The sequence below is a fragment of the Ambystoma mexicanum genome, chromosome 8 (genome assembly GCF_040938575.1).
Source record: "Ambystoma mexicanum isolate Mex_15411 chromosome 8, UKY_AmexF1_1, whole genome shotgun sequence".
NCBI classification, from domain to species: Eukaryota; Metazoa; Chordata; class Amphibia; order Caudata; family Ambystomatidae; genus Ambystoma; species Ambystoma mexicanum.
This window is the reverse complement of record NC_090929.1, coordinates 1,042,458,874-1,042,475,274: the sequence shown is the minus strand read 5'-3', so window position 1 is coordinate 1,042,475,274 and position 16,401 is coordinate 1,042,458,874. Positions and strand designations below refer to the sequence as shown.

At 47.7% G+C, this 16,401-nt stretch overlaps 1 protein-coding gene across 1 annotated transcript in view; it reads left to right on the top strand.

Moving 5' to 3' along the window:
- The window catches only part of POLR3A (RNA polymerase III subunit A), a 1,042,059-nt gene that overhangs the window by 622,813 nt on the left and 402,845 nt on the right, over positions 1–16,401 (top strand). The window lies entirely within an intron of this gene.

The following is a 16,401-nucleotide window of genomic DNA, read 5'->3' as shown; positions in this document are numbered from 1 at the left end:
ATGTGAGGGTAGAAGGAGAGAGGAGAGTCGATTACCCCGGGAGTTTTTGCCTCACAAGAGGGTAAGGGGATGGGGCCCAAGGAGGGTGGCCAGAAAGTGGGAGGGAAACCGGAAGCATGCGTCCCAATGAGGAGGATCTTGGTCTTACTGGCATTAAGGCAGAGATCATTAGCAGAGCACCATGACTGAATTGAAGTCAGGCAATCGGGTATGAGAGAGGAGGTGGAGCAGGGAAGCTTAAAGGAGAGCTGTCTGTCATCGGCATAACACTGGAAGTGAGGCGAGACGGAAGAGATCAGATGAGCAAGAGGGGCAAGGTAGATATTGAAAAGCCACGGTGATAGGATAGAGCCCTAAGGGGCACTGCAGGTAGAGAGAGGTGGAGGAGAGGAAAAGGCCAAGTTGCACTTGAGAAGGGCGGTTAGAGAGGAAGGTCGTCAGCCAGGCCAGTGCCCGGTCTGTGATGCCTACGATATCACTGAGACGATTTTTGAGGATGGCATGGTTGACCGTGTCAAAGGCAGAGGAAAGAGCGAGAAGGATCAGAACAGAGGGAGAGTTGGAATTTAGATTTGATAGCACGTCATCACAGGTGTTCAGGCGAGCAGTTTCTGTGCCTCTGGATGCTCTAACTAGACTGGTGGTCGTGGAGAAAGCCAGCTGATTCGGTGTGGTGCATCAGTTGGCGGTATGACCAACTTCTCCAGGAGTTTGCCCAGGAAATGGGTGGTGGAAATAGGGCAATAGTTAGCCAGGCAGGAAGGGTCTGCAGATGGCTTTTTTAGGAGAGGGTGCACAGGTAGTGCTTAATGGGTTGTGGGAAAGAGCCAGTGGCAAAGGAATGGTTGCAGAATTCAGCCAATGCAGGGGTGAGAGAGCAGATGTTGTCCTTGATAGTCCTGGAAGAGCAGGGGAGCACCCGTTTGGATGAGACTTTCATTGTGCAGACTACTTAGAGACCTCATCCCATGCAATGGGAGAGAAGGTGGATTTTATGGGGGAGATCGATTGGGGGGATAAGGGAGGCAATAGAGGAGGGGGTTGTAGTCGTACAGAAGGACATTTTGTGAGGGAAAGCGAGTCACAGGTTGTGGAAGAGTACAGTGACTGGATCTGGAGAGTCCACGTGGATGTTAAAGTCCCCTAGGAAGAGACGTTTGGGGGAGGAGGTCAGGAGAGGGGAGCAGTCAGCCCATTCAGAGAGGAGAAGGATGGTATATAGGCCTGTAGAGTGAGGGAGAGGGTAGGAGAGACTCCCAGCCAACAGGCGAGGCATTCAAAGGAAGAGTAGGGTTGAGTGCAAATGATGGAGGCAGGGACCCATTCATTGGCCATGATAGTGCCACTATGGTAAACATTAATGATACATCTGGAGGATGTGAAGTGAGCCAAGAGCACTTCCCATCTGTTGCCACCCTTAATGGGTGAAGAAGAGAAAGGGGAAAAGACAGAAACCATTTGGGGCGTCCATAGGTCAGGAGAGGGAGTGACAGAAAATGTCAGTGATAGGCTGCCTAGAGGATGCATTGACGTAGGTGTCCTGCAATGGGCAGGCCTGGGTTGGAGGCCTGAAAGCCCTTAAACCTTTTCCTTCCATGCTTCGAGTGAGAGAGTGAGGATAGGTGATAGAGTAGCAGTTAGAATAGATGGGGGAGATGGAGAGAACCATAGGAGGGAGGGGCAGAGAGGTAACCAGGGAAGAGAGGGGGTTAGAACTGCACATACGGACACACCAGGCAGCCTAGCGGCACGTACAGGTATGGAGCTTCAGGACACGACGTCCCACTAAAGAGCATCCAGATTCAAAACCCCAGCAGCAGAGTGCCATGTAATTTTAAAACGGAATAAGGCACATCTAGATTAAAAACTCCAGTAACGCAGTGCAATGGCGAATTTAAGCAGAAAAAAACACATTAGAAACTGTAATCCTGCACTTACAGAGAGACCGCAATTAGGTAAGTGCATATCGCGACTCAGAACTTCGAGGGGAGGACTGAGATAGGTCAATACAGGAACAGTCTGAACGAGGAGCAATCGAGGGGGTGCCAACAAGGACCCGATGAAGAAATGTATTAGACAGGTAGCTACGACTGTTTGTAGTGAGGAAAAGTATTCCGGTGCAGTTCAGGATTAGGAGGAAGATATGCTGCAAGACACAGGGTGAAACGAGGTGCAGTGAAGGGGTAGCCGGCACACAATGACATTCTTAAGGTAAGATGTGAGGGGAAGTGGGCAGTGTGCGTGCGGCGAGGGTTGGGGGACCCAACCTCGGAGTCCAAAACGACAGAGGGAGAAACAAACCAGCAGAGTGTTCAAGGAAGTGCCCCCAACATGCTAGACCGAGCCTTAGGGGAGGGCCTTGGGAAGGGAGCTGGTGTTCGACCTGCCGGCTCCCTCGATAGGTCCGGATGCAGGAGGCTGCAGCCAATCAATGCTGCTGCTGGGATGGGACACAAGACGCTCTTGTGCTTCTGTCGGATGCAGCAATTTTGGAATGAATGGTGAGTAGGTACAAAAATGAGCATTGCATAGCTAGGATTACCAAGGACAGTGAGTGCTCCGGTCATCAAACGCACACAAATAGTGGAAACAAAAGTAATTGGCATCCGATACTGCAAATTCTGGAACAAAGGGGGCCTAGCTGTTAGATGGTGGGCAGTCAGCGCTCCGGCTGTTCCTGCAGCCTCGAGGAAGATGTAAGGGCTCTACTGCATGGTCGATTCAGCGTGGAAGCCAGCATCCGATGCCGGCAAGAATTTAAATCATCGTAATGTAGTTGGTTGCATTTCCCTTCTTGGGGTAAATGGCTTTGATTCCCTGAAGATGGTCTCCTGTTAAATTAGGTTTCTTTGACAGTGTGTCTAATTAAATTGTTACATTATTAAATCGTTAAATTATGATACGCCATGTATCATATGCCTAAGATTTCTGTAACAGCGCTTTATAAATGAATAAACTATATAATAAATTACCCTGAAAAGAGCCTTATAGACTCATATGTTGGTTTTCCTTAGGTGCTCCTTTTAAAATGTCAAGGGTGGTAGCTCCTCAGTCGAAGGAATAGTGCTCATATTGTAGGGAATTAAGTGGTGAAGACGTTGAGTGATATTTCTAAAACGGAATACTGCTTTTATACCTCAGTGGTACAGGTTCGTCTTTTCAACCTCCAAGGCAGATATTAAATGTCTTACTTTTTTTTTTTAGAAAACCTATTCAAGAGTATGCACACAGTCTGTGATGTATGGCTTCATTTTTGTGATGGTCAAAGACTACAGAAAGACTGAAAAAAAAAATGAACACCTTAATGCTGTGAAACGTTTTATATTCTGTACTTTGTTCAATGATTGAAATGAGCTGCACTCAATTCCTAATCACATCGTTGCCTACATGAATTGCTGCCACATCACTTTTGATTAGATAAGTTGATAGCTTGATTATTTTTTTCTTGCTAAACGTTTGCATTTATTTCTTTGTTTGCTTAAAGAGTCTCACAGGGACTGGTTCTGACAAATATTATGAGGTACCTGCAGCATGGTCTTTGAGTCAAGCATCTTGAGTGTTTTATTTTTATGCAATGCACATGTGCATAATTTCTGCATGAAATAATTGCACTGGATAGTGATGGTGTTAACCTGTGTGATGTAAGAAATAAGAAAATGTGGGATGATGTTATTCTTTTTTTACTTTGTAAGAATGTCAGGCATCAATCTTAGATACTCTTAAACTACTTTATAAAGGAGTATCCACCAAACCTCTAGGAGATGTTTACTGTGAGGAATCTGAGGGCGTTCTCATTTCTTTCCCCAACATATCCTCCTCCCAGGGGGGCCCAGGGAAAGGCTGTCGCTATTGGATCCTGACCCTGGGGGTGGAAATGTGAGAGGGGATTACCTGGGTGGATGAGACTTGGAAAGCGGGATGAGCCCCCCTTGGTTGAGACCTCATTTCCCTTTTCTGATGAACCCAACATCCCCCAGGCCTTTATAGGTTGTTACCAGTCCCTTCCTTATCTTGTGAATTACTTTTCGAATGGATTGTGTCCTCCCACGTATTCCTTATCTTTGATATTTCCAATATCCAGCTTGCTGCCTCAGAATTCTTTTTCAATAGAGGGCGCTGAGAGTTGAAGTCTGGTCGAGTCGATGTCCCTCAGAAGCCTCTGTCTCGACGTCGCCACATGTATACGTAGCATGCACAGCGCCTGTTGGCCTCAGTTCCATTTTTCCACGCTTCAAAGCTTTGGTAACGCAACGCCTTAGTTCTAGTCAGTAAATTCTTCGATATTTCTTTGACAAATCTTCGAGTTTTCGACGCGCTATGGCATCTTCTACTCCTCGGTCCGGATTTAAAAAGTGCCAGGACTGCAGTGCTAAAATGATGAGTTTGAAGGAGACGCCATCGACGCCTCGAGTGTCGACCGCCTCGACGCCGTATATATCTATACCTTTGACACTTCCGTCGAAGACTTCAACGCCATCAACGATATCGTTGAAACCTTCGAAGTCATCGACAATTGTGTCGATGCCATCAACGTCAACATCGACGATTTTGACGTTGTCGGCTCCCATCATGACTTCTATCGCACCTTCTTCCTTTGAGAGGACATATACACCTCAACCTCGCACAGAATATTTTAAAACTCTGTCTTCAATGTATGAAGACACATGGGAGTCCTCTCAGGATGAAAGGCCATTTGGCCTCCAATATGTGACACCTTCTGTACCGAATGAACTCTTATCCGAAGAATCCTGCATAAACTTGCAGGAATGTCTCCATGAGGCGAGTGGCATCAATGCTTCTCCAGAAATTGACTTTGGCAAGGCAGATCCAGGAGATCATGCCGATGTAACATATAGACAACTCTTGACAAGGGTCATGGAGTATATAGGATGGTCCAGACCCACGCCTGTTTTCGAACAGGACGATTTAACGGATATATTGGAAAAAGGGCCACAAGAGGAACCAATTGTCCCTTTTCATCAGGCTCTACAGAGAAGAGTGGCTTCAAATTGGGAAACACCTGCGGTTGTCCCAGCCGTAAGTAAGAAGCTTACAGCCAAACCAGAAAGCCTGGTAGTGCAGGCAGCCACTTCTGCAGGAAGACAGAATGCATATCTCACGATGCCACAGGACAGGGATGATGAACGCCATGACGCCATGGCCAAGAAGGTTTTCTCGGCCGGCAGTATGGCTTTACAATCTGCCAATGCTACATGCACGCTAACAAGATTTACCCACACCCTTTGGGAATGTGTTTCTATGGCGGCTGACCATATCCCCAAAGGGGAGGAGTGAGACGGGTTCCTTAACCATGTCATGGACGGGAAGGACGCTATGTGCGAGTCCCTCCAGACTGGTCTTGACTCTGTTGACAGCATCAGCAGAGGTATGGCGGCTAGTACAGTAATTTGTAGATTTGCTTTGTTGACGAAGTCAGGATTTGCCCCATACATACAGTCCAGACTTCTCAACATGCCCTTTGACGGCACACATCTATTTGGGAATAAAGCTGATGAGAGTTTGGAGAAGCTGCAAATTTCCAAGGTGGCTCGCAAATCCCTTGGAGCTGCAATAAGGCAAACTCTGAACCGCCCCACAAGTATTCCCTGGAGAGGTAGGTCCTTTCGCTATTATTCTGCATTTGGAAGGGGCAGAGGACAGCCAGCTCAAAGAGGACACAGGAAATTCCCATGTGGTGGATGGGGGAGCTGTACTAAGTCCGCATCAGCAGCGGCTACCTTACCTTCAGCCACTGCATCAGCCGGCCCAAAACCTCTCTGAGGTCTTCGTACACAAGACTGCAGTAGGAGGCAGATTATCACATCATCTGACAGAATGGTAGGATATTACTTCAGAAGTTTGGGCATTGGAAACAGTTGCCCAAGGTTACTGTCTACTTTTCCTGCAAAAACCCCATTCATCCACTGGGGAAGAACTCTTTGAAAGTTCCAGATCCACTCCTTATGCAGGAGATTTTAACCCTGCTAGAGAAAGGTGCTATAGAACCAGTACCTGTAGCAGAGAGAAACAAGGGTGTACTACCCATATCTTCTAATTCCAAAGAAGGGCGGAGGATTGAGACTCATTTTGGACGAGACTTGAACAAGTTCCTCAGGAAGGATACGTTCAAGATGGTAACTCTTTCTCAGATCCTTCAGGCCCTCCAGCTTCAGGATTGGATGGTATCATTGGACCTTCAGGATGCTTACTTTCATGTGCTCATCCATCACAGGAACAGACAGTACCTGAGGTTCGCCGTTGGTGGTTCTCATGATCAGTTTCGGGTTCTATCATTTGGGCTGACCTCCGCCCGAGGGTTTTCACCAAGCTAATGGTGGTAGTGGCAGAGAGTCTCAGGAGAAGGCGGATTCACGTCTACCCCTAACTGGACGATTAGTTGATCAGGGTCGGTTCCCCAGAACAAGCCCTGGAACATCTCAACTCTACCTGTCACTCCCTTCACAGGCTGGGTTTCTCCCTCAACTTCAAGAAGTTCCACATAATACCATCACAAAGACTCCAATTTATTGGAGCAGTCCTGGATGCATCCCTGGAAAAGCCTCGCCACCAGTGGTGAGGGCTCAAGACATTCTGCAGATGGTGACCAAATTCCAGAATACCCAGCATCTACCGGCCTTCGATTTTCTGAGGTTGCTCGGCCTCATGGCATCCTGCATATTTCTAGTGCGAGAGGCTCGCCTGAGAATGAGATCTCGCCAGTGGGCTCTCAGGACCCAGTGGTCACAGTTCTCAGGAAGGATGTCAGATCTCCTACGGATCCCAGACCGAGTCCCACTGGATCTTCAGTGGTGGGCCTGTCAGGAGAACATCTTGAAAGGAGAACCGGTTTGGCAACCATGGCCAGAGATAACAGTAGTGACGGACGCCTCACTCACGGGGTGGGGAGCCCATACCAAAGATTTTACCATCATTGGTCGTTGGTCTCCATCAGATGCCAAACTACATATCAACCTTTTAGAGCTAAGGGCAATCAGACTAGCACTGAAGGCCTTCCTGCAAACTGTACGGGGAAAGAATGTCCTGATAATGACGGACAACACAGTGGCCATGTACTACCTCAACAAGAGAGGTGGTGTAGGGTCACTACCATTGTGCAGAGAGGGAATGCAGCTCTGGTTCTGGGCAATACAAGAAGGAATCTCTCTGTCAGCAGTTAACCTAGCTGGAGAGAACACGATGGCGGATGCTCTGAGCAGGCAGAGCACAGTCTCCCACGAGTGGGAGCTAGCTCAGGAAGTCCTTCAAGAGATCTTCCCCCTTTGGGGAATCCCTCAAGTGGACCTGTTCGCGACCAGTGTCAACGGGAAGTGCAAACTGTACTGCTCAAGGGAATTTCCCCCGAGAGGAGCTCTAGGGGATGCGTTTGTGGTAGACTGGGAATTTCCACTTTTGTACACGTTTCCACCAATCCCCGTCATTCCTCATGTCATCAGGAGGTTGAGGAGATTCAGGAAATCCATGATCCTAATTGCCCCGGATTGGGCCAGGAGGATGTGGTTCCCGGACCTTCTGGATATGTCCATCTGCCCTCCTATTCGTCTTCCACAAAGAGAGGGTCTTCTCTCGCGAGAGGTGCGTCTGGCTCTCCATCCGGATATCCGGACTCTCAGCCTTCATGCATGGTTTCTGAGTGGCTGAGATGCAAAGATTGGGACCTCCCGTACTTTCGGCTAGAAGGCCAGCAACCAAATCTTTATACCACTGCTGCTGGAATAAGTTCTGCAGCTGGTGTAGAGATAAGAACAATGACCCTTTTTCATGCAATACACTAATGGTGTTCTTTTCTATTACACCTAGCAAATCTGGGGCTCCAGATTGGTATCAAGAGATACCTAGCAGCGCTTTCTATTTTTAAGTGCACTTCAGAGGAAGTCTCCTATTTTAAGATTCCTTTTGTAATTCACTTCTTAAAGGGTTTAACTCTGACACCTTTTCAAGTCCCACTGTGGGATCTCAATTTGGTTTTGAATTTTTTAATGGGTGCTCCTTTCAAGCCTCTACATTCTTGCCCATTAAGACTTCTTACCTTGAAAACCGTATTGTTGGTGGCAATTGCATCAGCCCGATGGGTGAGTGAGCTACAGCCTTCATCCTGCAAGCCTCCTCATACTGTAGTTCATAAAGACAGAGTGGTTTTTAAGGTGAAGCCGACCTTTCTTCCTAAGGTCATTTCTGAGTTTCACATTACCTTCTTTTTATCCTTCTCCTCATCCAGGGAAAGAGGGAGAGAGGCTTCACAAGCTCGACCCTAGACCTGCACTGAGCTTCTACATTTTCAGATTGGCTAAAGTGCGACAGGATGGCCAATTATTTGTGGGGTATACAGGCCATAAATTGGGTCTAACTATCAGCAAGCAAACTATCCAAATGGATAATTTTTACTGTATCGGAATGCTACAGGATGGCAGGTAAAGACCCTCCAGAACATCTGAGGGCTAATTCGACCAGGAGTGTTGCAACTTCGTCTGACTTGCAGAGGGGAGTTCCAATAAGACATATGTGCAGCTGCCACATGGTCGTCTGTGCACACCTTTACTAAATACGTACAGTCTGGATTCCTCCATGTGGCATGATTCTGCTTTTGGAAAAGCAGTATTGCACTCAGTGCATACGTAACCACATTATTTTTTACTCCCTCCTCCAAATTAGGTAAACTACTTTGGAAGTGTATCAAAGATAAGGAATACGCGGCAGGAACCAATCCATTCAAAGAACAAGTTACTTACCAATGGTAACGTTCTTTCGACTGGATGTTCCTCCCACGTATTCCTTATCGCCCCTCCGAACCTTCCCAGCAGTAAAACTTCTCTTGCGTTTGCAGTCTACGTTCTCTCAGGGGGAGTAACCATCGGACACAAGGCAGTACTCCTCTCGTCCAAACGGAACTGAAGCCAAAGGGCGCTGCGTGTGCTACTTATACCTTTGGTAACACAACCTTCGAGACCAAGCCTCTGGGGGGCATAGACTCGACCAGACCTCGACACACAGCACCCTTAACTGAAAAATACAATTCTGAGTGAGCAAGCTGGATATTGGAAATATAAAAGATAAGGAATATGTAGGAGGAACATCCAGTCGAAAGAACGTTACCATGGGTAAGTAACTTGTTCATCTCCCAGTAAACCCCACTTTGGTACTGAGACGAGGAAAAGACACACTAGAGCCATACATTACATTCACAAACACCACTTTGGTACTGGGGCGAGGAAGATGCAACAAAACCTGACAACAGACTGCAGAACTCACTCTGCACAGTCTAGTTGTCAAGGACCTATTCCAGCTGGCAGGATATTTAAAAGCCAGTGCTGGAACTGTGAGATAGACGTGAAGGCGATGGACTCTTGTGCGAGAGTAGTAGGAAACGCTGTAAGAGGTCCAGAGAAGCCGGAGAGGGACGCAGAGCCAACGCAGCACGAAGCCAGGTGAAAAGCACACCGGCGTGAGAGAGCTCTGCAGAGGAATGCTGGAGCTTCCCTCTGAACCGGAGAAGAGGCTGGAGAGACCGGGGGAGAGCTGGAGGAGCACCGCTGAGCGAAACCGCAACATAGCGGAGACTGGTGGTGTCACAAAGGCAGCAAGGTGTATCGGCGAAGCCGGCAGGTGAGAAGGAAGCTGTCCGTTGAGGCACGGGAGAACCGGCATGACAGAGAACGCTTCCAAGAGGCACGACAAGTACTGCAGCGCACACCCACTCGTTGGACACACCAAGCAACACCAGTGAGTCTGGCCGGTAGCAGTGGGAGTACCATGGTATACTGAAACAGGTTTAATTGGAATATTTACAATATATGGCAAGCAGCTAAAGGAAAGCGACTGTAACTACGTGAAAGCCTTCATTTAAGTCCATTTGAGAAAAATGCTGATTGAGTACAACAAACAAGTAATGAACTGTGGTAAAGCCAGAGAAGAGAAAATATTGATGCCATTAAAGTGAATTAGATGATGCTGAGATGGACAAGCACTGTTAATAAGCAAAGTTGATTAATCAAGCATAAGTTAATATTGTGGAATAAGCATTACCCAGAGTCAAGTGAGCATTGTCAAGAGTCAAGCAGATATTAGTGATCATTAGTGAAAGAAGTGATTGATTGAGAACAGTGAACATATATATATTTCTGAGGCTTGTGATTCTGCTTAGATCGCATGCTGTGTATAGGCCGACATCTAGTGGAAGCTGCAGAGTATTACAGTTGGTGTTTTCGAAACTCGAAAAGGGACATCGACAGGGCGTGCCTGTAATATTATCCCTAGTGTGACGTCCACTGTACCCATGGTCCTTCACGCGTTGAGGTCCCTCAGATTGTTTTTTTCCGCCATCGTAGACAGACCACTATAGCGGAGTTCCTCTTTCAGCATATCGCCATTTATTATTACCAATTACTAATAGTTCTTTCTATCCTTTATATTCACTGACTATCGAGACCATCCAACAGCTGTGAAGAAAAACCACTGTTGAAGACTCCCGTCGATGGATCCGTTACGGCCTTGGAATGCCGCTTCGGGCTTCGGCCCACACAGTAGCAGTGGAGTAACTTTGCTGAAAATGTTGGACATGACATCTGAAAAAAAGGTGCCCCAGCCAAAATGAATGGGAACAAAATGGTTTGCCATGAAAGTTGGGGGGGGACAAACACCCCTGTCCCCCCCTAAAATTACGCCCATGCACAGTAGGGCGAGAGGGGGAGGACATTTTAGAATCTAGATTCCCCTTTTCGCACATTACATTTGCCTAGCCATCTTGTCATTCCGTTATGGATAGGACCCCTTTTAAATTGTGCCCTAAGTGCAACAGAAAGTTCAGTTGAAGTACTGCTTAACTAAACGCTGGGCCCAACACGCCAGGCAGCTCAAGGCCATGGAAGGGGCCTTCAGCAACGGCAGCAATGCCGCGGTATCCGACGGCAACGGCAACAGGGTTGCTCTGGTTTCCCAAGCACAGGGCCCTGACCCCAACAGACGGGCCGGCAGCCTTGTTACGGGGAGAACACCCGGTGGCAGAAGCACTCTCACAACCCTCTCCACCAAACACACAACCCACAGCTGAGACTCGACACACGTTTCGAGCAAACGGCAACACCTGACGTCTAGGGAGAGGTCAGTTGAATCGCTGCCCTCCGGGCACTCCTGATCGAGATCGCCACATGACAGGCCCCGACAGTCGAAAGAGGAAAAGGACATCAGCGATAAAAACATTCCCGAAGGTCGTGAGTCAGATGACGAAACTTCGGATCTGCCCGTAGCCAAGATTCGATGTTCTGCAGTGAAATCGGTTAAAAAAAAACATAAAAACATATAGGCGGGACTAGCCCATTTACTAAAAAAGCATGTCCCAGAAGGCCTTGTTAAATAAAGGGAGTCTAAGAAGAGCTCTTCTCAGACCCCTCATGGTGATAAATCACAGAAGCATAAGTCCCCTCACAAGAATAAGGAACCTCAAGTACAGGATTCCCTGTCTTCAACCTTAAAGAAAAAGGCTACGCCTTCTACTGTAGTCCCTCCCACTCCAGAAGATTTAGGTTTCCCACCTCAACCAATGGTCATTCCTAGTTCTGCCCAATGGTCATCTGCAGATATCGATAGGGTCATGAGAAGAATGTCCTTCATGGCTGACTTTTATGAGAAAGACCCTAATTACTTTACGAGCTTTCACTCCACACCCCACACAGCAGCAGCCTCTGGGTCTCAGAATCCTGTACAACCCCCTGCTAAAAGGTCTCGCCCCGATGAGCCAGTGCAGGACCCCACCGTCATTGATCTATATGACCCGGACACTGATCATGAAGACCTCCATGGCCAAGAAGCCGCAGACCCTTATTATGGGGATGATGATGAGGATGAGCCAGATGCAGACATTTACAACATGGACTCCCCAGTTGATCAGGACCCCCCTGTTGCAGACTCACCCATAGATAATCGGCCCCTTCTCAACAAAAGTACTCATCAAGACAGCTGAGCATTTTCAAATATCTACCCAAGAGGATCCACAGGACAAGGATTTTGTTGACGAAATCTTGGGAGATAAAAAAGCTGTTAGTTTATTCCCCTACTAAAGTCTGTCCAGCGAAATGTACAAACCTTGCTAGAAACACCTAATCAGACGTGGGCGGTGAACGGGCGGTGAACCCCTGCATAGAAAAACTTTTCAAACCTGCACCTTCTGACCCGCTGTACATCAGGGGGCAGTTAAAGTCTGACTCGCTTGTTGTCACTACAACAAGAAAAAGAGCAGGTACTCCTATAGCCTCCTCTGAGGCTCCTCCAGACAAAGAAAGCAAGAGGCTATACACAATGTGCAGGAAAGTGGCCTCTTCAGCTGCATTCCAGACCAGGATAGCTAATAACCCTACTTTATTAGCTATTTACAACTGCCATAAATGGGATGAAATCTCAGCTTTACTCTCGTCAGCCCCGGAACCCCTCAAGACTCAATTAGCACTGGTGGCTGCAGAAGGTAGGGCAGTTTCAAGCTGCTTGCTGAAAATCAGTCTTGACGCCGCAGACCACGCCGGCAGAATCATAGCTGAGGGAACCATTATGAAGCGTTTTATGTCAATCCGGGTTTAAGCCAGAGACGCAGGCCACTCTCATTAACATGCCCGTCGAGTCCAATGTACTCTTTGACAAGGCCATTGTATTGAGCTCCTCGAGCATCCCCGGAATCACCCCCCCCCCCCACCCTGTGCCAAAAACCCACTCCAAAGAACACCAACGCATCCTCCTCGAGGAAATCGCCACGCTGCTCCAAAAGGACGCCATAGAAATCGTCCCGGCCAACCAGGTAAACAAGGGTATTTATTCAACTTATTTCCTTGTGCCAAAGAAAGATCTAACAATGTGCACAGTATTAGATTTACGCCCTGCAAACAAATATGTCAAGCCATACAAGTTCTGCATGACTATGCTACAAGAGGTAATCCCTCTGCTAAAAAAGGGGATTACATGGCAACACTGGATATGAAAGATGCCTATTTTCATATTTCAAAATCCCAGCGCACAGAAGATTCTTGCGTTTCAAGATAGCGAACCACCACTAACAATTCAAAGTGCTGCACTTCAGAATAGCATCTGCTCCAAGGGTATTCACGAAGGTACTGGCGGTGGTGGCAGCACATCTGCGCAGGGTGGCAATCCCAGTGTACCCTTACCTGGACGACTGGCTGATTGCAGGGGGAGTCTCCCCTAATAAGCAGGCAAAATATTCAAAGAACTATCAACCTTCTCTTTCAATTGGGCTTCTCCATCAACGAGAAACAATCAAGCCTAGTGCCGAGCGCAACCAAACAGTTCCTAGGAGCTGTTATAAACACAGAAGAGGGGTTGGTCTTTCCATCATAGGAAAGAGTCCAAAACATGTTGCTGTAAATACTGCATTAAAAAGCCGGTCGCCAGATAAGCGTACGCAAAGCAATGCATTTGCTAGACATGACGGCATCTTGCATTTACCTGGTACCTCATGCACGCCTGCGACCCATGCAGGAGTGGTTGGCGAAGTGGTCTCCGGCAAGTGGTCAGTGGGACGATCTAGTGGTCGTTTTGCCAACACTAGTACACAATCTCTGGTGGACAAGAGAAAATCTGTTGAAGGGGAAACCCTTCCACGATCCGGAAGTAGAAGCGATTGTTACGACAGACGCCTCACTCGCCGGATGGGGATGGGGGGGGCTCATTACCTAAATCACACAGCTCAGGGTCTGTGGTCTCGTGCAGCGGCACAGAACCACATCAATCCGCTGGAACTACTAGCGGTGTTCAAGGCCCTTCAGGCTTTTGAGCCTCACCTACCAAACCAATCAGTGCAAGTCCTGAACGACAGCACTACAGCAATGTTTTACATCAACAAACAAGGGGGTACACGTTCTCCAAAGCTGTCCAGGCTTGCGCAACAAATTTGGAAATGGGCACTCAAACAGAAAATATTCCTATCATCACAGCACGTTCCAGGGGAAGTCAACTCTCTGGCAGACTCACTGTCATGATCACTGGCCCAAACACACAAACCCTGCACCCCCCGGTGATGGAGGCAAGGAGAAATGCCATACAGGGGACTCAGCTGGACTCGGTCCTGGTGCCTTTGGCGCCAGGCTCATGAACAAATATGAGCAGAGACATTATTTTGGTGTAAAGTACTTTATTAAATTCACAGGAACTATTCACATGCATTCAGTCCGGGCGTGGCTGCTGAAGAACTAAGTAGCACGTGCAGCATCATTTGGGAGTGGCAGGGTGTGGCCGGAAAGCCAATGCTAAGGGGGCGTGGCCGGGGCTAGGCTATATAAGCCCACCCAGCCTGCGTGCAAGCGCTTCGCGTTATTCTGCTTGAAGGCAGCGTAACGCTCACCGCTGCTTGGATGCAGATTCACCTTGGAATCCAGCTCCAATGATTCAGCTTACCTGGAATCTGTTCACTTCTGCAACCTTGCTACTTACCTGGGTCCAGTTCTCGCCTGTAAACTCTGCAGTGCCTGCCACGCACATTCCATCTCCAGACCTCCTGGAAAGGGAATCCTGGCAGTGCCACTGTAGCTCGCCGCTTAGCTCATCCGTAAACGGCCACTGCAAGGAGAAACAACAGACAAAGGTTAGACTTTACTGAAAACCTTCAGTTTATGGTCGCCCTCATTGCAAACCTCGCACATACCCTTAAACCAGCTCTCACCTGTGGTCGGAACGTCACAGATCCTTTTTTCTTCATTCTGGCCGCATATCAAGGCCCAAAATCACTGCTGGGCCGCACTTTCGCTTGTGGAGAGAAAGCAGACAGGAGACATTGTTAAAACTTGCAGATCATAATGTGTTAAGGACAATACTACAATATTTTAAAGCGAGAAATGACTTTACAAAAATGAAAAAACACTTACCATTACCAAGTGGCATCGTCGCAGCTGGACTGGACTGGATTTCGCCCACTTCAGAGGGCAGTGAAGTAACTCGGCCCCATATACAACACGCCCCTGATGGAAGAAGCAGGACGGAGAGCTCATCATCCATTAATAACAGGTGAGCCTATGGGACGGTGCATGGGAACCACGCTGTGGGAAGAAGGGTTTGAGGGACACCATAGCAATAGACGGGCAAACTCACGTTCTCCCATGGGTACATGGGTACAGTGGACGTCACACTAGGGATAGTATTACTGGCACGCCGTTGACGTCCCTTTTCGAGTTTCGAAAACAACAACTGTAATACTCTGCAGCTTCCACTAGATGTCTGCCTATGCACCGCATGTGAATCTAAGCAGATACAAGCATAAGAAATACGATTACGTTGAGTAATGTGTCCGTTATATTTCTGAGGCTTGTGGAATCTGCTTAGATCACATGCTGTGCATAGGCCGACATCTAGTGGAAGCTGCAGAGTATTACAGTTGTTTTTGAAATTCGAAAAGGGACGTCGACAGGGCGTGCCAGTAATACTATCCCTAGTGTGATGTCCACTGTACCCATGGTCCTTCACATGTCGAGGTCCCTCAGATTGTTTTTCTCCGCCATCATAGACGGACGCTATTTTGGCATAACGCCATTGATTTATACCAATTAGAGATCGTTTCTCTTCCTATCTTCCATCACCGACTATTGATCCGACAGCGGTGAAGAAAACGACCGTCGAAGACTCCCATCGGCAGATCCGTCTGGCCTTGGAGGTCCGCTTCGGTCCACACAGTAGGGAGAGAGGGGGAGGACATTTGAGAATGTATTTACCCCTTTTCATACATTATTCTCGCCTAGCTGCCGTTTTATTTCATTATGGATTCGGCCCTAAGTGCAACAAAAAAATTCCCTTGTGTCGACAAGCACCTGGTGTGCAAACTTTGTCTCCCTTGGGATCACGTCGAAGAGACCTGTCAAGCCTGTAAGCTCTTTAAACCCAAGACGTTAAAGGAATGGTTCGCCCAAAAAAATGTATTGCAAAAAAAGATGGGTAATAATAAAAAAAATCGATTGCCACTTTTTTTTTTAAGTCCCTATGTAAAATTTTGAGAAAATGAAGCTCAAAATTTTAAAAAGGAAGCACATGGGGGCATCCATTTTGTGAAATGGATGCCCGCCTGTGCTTGCCTTTGCGGCACTAATGAAGGAAAAGCCAGCCAGCTGTAGTAAACAAAAGCTACCACTGGGTGGCTTTTCTTTCATTGGTGCCGGGACTCGGAGGACGCAGACCGGAGACTACAGGCAGAAAAGCTGCAGCTGCATCTCGGTAAGTGCTATTTATTTTAAAAACAATAAGCACTAGCTGCGTTTTTTTTCTAAGTTTCTAAGTTGGAGGGGCCCGGAAAACTTAGAAATAACACTGCAGCTTTAAAAACGTTGTATTTATGTTTGCGGTAGCTGCTGAAGCTACCGCAAACATAAATACAACGTTATTGTGTTTGAAAACGCTGCG